This window comes from Lupinus angustifolius, chromosome LG08, assembly GCF_001865875.1.
Source record: "Lupinus angustifolius cultivar Tanjil chromosome LG08, LupAngTanjil_v1.0, whole genome shotgun sequence".
Taxonomy (NCBI): domain Eukaryota; kingdom Viridiplantae; phylum Streptophyta; class Magnoliopsida; order Fabales; family Fabaceae; genus Lupinus; species Lupinus angustifolius.
In genome coordinates this window covers 4,092,252-4,095,296 of record NC_032016.1, presented here as the reverse complement: position 1 = coordinate 4,095,296, position 3,045 = coordinate 4,092,252, and positions in this window count along the sequence as shown.

Here is a 3,045-nt window from a genome sequence, read left to right as displayed (position 1 = left end):
TATACAAAAGTGATGAAACTAACTTTTATTTATTGTTATTTACATTCCACAATTTATTTATTCTTTAATACCAACCTTCCTTAAGGAAGAAGTTTGGTTTGTTAATAAAAAGAACCGAAAAGGGAGTAAATAATTAAAGGTCACTTAATTTTATTATTCTTTTGTTCTTTATTTAATAATTACATTAGAATACCATTAAATCACCTATTGGTATTCAAAGGTACTTAATAATTATCCCCTATTTTTAATCCCCTATTACATAATTATTAAGTACCTTTGAACTATTTCTTATGTATTTGAACTACTTAGACAAGTTCTTATGTTATACTTTGATTAACTCCAAACACCAAGGTCTAAAATCCTCCTTTTAGTGTATGTCCTAAAATGGTAGAATGATGATCACTTATATTCATTACTAAACAATATTATATCCACAAAGAGACTAGGTTGTCACACCCTAATCTTGGCTACTATAATATTGAACTAGTAATGAATATAAGATATTAAGAAAAACATGTTTAACTTGGCAAATAAACTAAGTAGTACAACTACTTCTTAGTTTATTTGTTAAGTGTTTGAGACAAGTAATTTTCATGACTTGAAATCAGTTTTTAGGTGATCAATCGAAAAAGAGAATTAAGAACTTCTCAAACAAATAAAATTAACCAAAGCACCAACTTGAATGATTAAAATTCAAATGAAATTATAATGAAGAAAGAAATACAAAAATACGATAATCCAAATGAAAGTTGTAGGAGCATTTGCCATCCATCCAAAGATTAGATGCTTTAAGTTCCAAAGTACGATACAAAATATGTTTTTGCACCTATTTTGCCAACTCCATTCTCCTCTTGAATTACATGACAAACTACTCTAAAACTAGCCTAAACACTACCTAAAGTGAGAGGAAAATGTGGAGGAAAGAAGAGGAATAAACTATGAAGAATTTAGAATGTATGTACAATGTTTACAAATGAGAATTTCATGCCTTTATATAGGCCAAGGTGTTGGGCGCTCAGATGCCCTATTTGGTAGCTAAGCAGTTGATCGTTGGCCCCTATGAAGAGCCACTTTGGCTCCTACTTGACCCCTATGGTGGGCTAGGTTACATGCATGGTGACACCTCCTCCTTTTTGTCATAGCCTTATGTCATCCATGAGGTCATGTTCTTGGCCTTCAAGCAAAGAAAAAGTAGGATGTTCCATGAGTTGACCTAGCTTTCTTCAAAATTGGGTTGGGTTGTCCAGGTCAGCCAGGTTAGACTGGTCCACATTGGGCACCAGTTTGGTCCATGTTGGGCACCAGTTTGGTCCATGGTGGGCACCAGTTTGGTCCACGCTGGGCGTGACCTGGTTCCAGCTGGGCGCGGACCTGGCTGTTCTGGCCTGGTGCTTAGCTGAACAGGCCTGGCGCTTGGCTGACCTAGCCTGGTGCTTGGTGCTTGGCTGACCTGGCCTGGTGCTTGGCTTGGCTGGTTAACCTTGTGCTTGATTTTTTCATGGTGAAGCAACCTTTTTTTCTTTGGTTTGTTACTGGATTTTTGTTGGTTGCTTGGCACTTTTGGGCTGTTTTCTTTAAGTTAAGCATTTGATTTTTGCAAGTTGCTTGGCCTATCTTAACTTATGTTTCTTCAAGACGAAGTAATGCTTTAACTTGATCACTTTTAGCAATTGATTTTGAGATTTTGTCTTGAATTTTGGCTGTCGTCATGGATCATCACAGAATATGAATTCCTTCCTACCTGATTCATTCAACCAACGGCAGTCACCTCCAAGCTATCAAAATAGTCCAACCAATCACACTTCAAATAGACCCTTCCATGCAGGACCATCAAGGAACCAAGGCTACTTCAATAACCGATCCAATCGACCTCCACCACGATGTCAATTCTGTGATTTTCCTGGTCATATAGCCAAATACTGCCCCCAACTCATGCCCTCTGGTCCTACTGCTAATTATGCTAATGCCAATCCAAACTGGATTCTTGACAGTGGCGCAAATCATCATATTACACAGGACTTGAACAACCTAAGTCTTCACTCCACTTATGAAGGTCCTGACTCAGTCACCATTGGAGACGGCACAGGTTTATCCATTTCACACATGGGTTCCACTCATCTCTCTACTCCATCCACTATTTTACTCTTAATAATGTGCTACTTGTTCCAAAAGCCAGTCACAATTTAATCTCTGTTGCCAAATTCTGTCAACAAAACAATGTGTATGTTGAATTTCACCCTTTCTCTTTTCATGTGAAGGATCTCAAGACAGGAGCAACGTTGATGTGCGGTCCAACTAATGGTGATCTTTACACACTCCAACCTTCTCACTCCACCTCACCTACTACACTTCACGCCTTCAAATCCAATCACACCCTTTGGCATGCTCGGCTAGGACATCCCTCTCTCAAGACACTTCATCACACTCTCAAGACATTCTTACCATCAAGTCCTCCAACATTTAGTACCTATATTGTACCATATACCATGTAAATATGTGTGAAGCAAATAAACACGTTTTACAGTTTTTATACTACATTATTTCCTAGTTTTTATGTGCTCTTGTTACGGAATTGTTTTAATAATGTTTGTTTAGCTTCTCATTCACAAATTTGTGCAATAAGTTTTAAGCTCCTGGTAGGATTGTTTTATTGATATGCTCTTCATTCAAATATGCTCCAGATTTATGGTGCAATGGATGTCACTTGGCAGCAGCATAATCGCTTCTTCTATTATATTATATTTTTCATTTTTTATTGTAACTACCATATATGGTATAATATCACATTCATGTACTATCAAGAAGGCCCTATGGCAATAAACTGATGGAGTTTATCCACACAAGTTTTTTTTTTGTGAATTGTTATCCATGCATGTTTTTTTCCTTTTCAAGTGATATTAATTTGACAATTTGAAATAAGTTGCAAAACAATCACATAAATGAAACTAAAGGGGAAGCTAGTGAAACTATTACTTAATTTCACCAAAAGAATATATTATGAATTCTATCCATAAAGGCTTTAAAACAACATTCTAATTTATACAT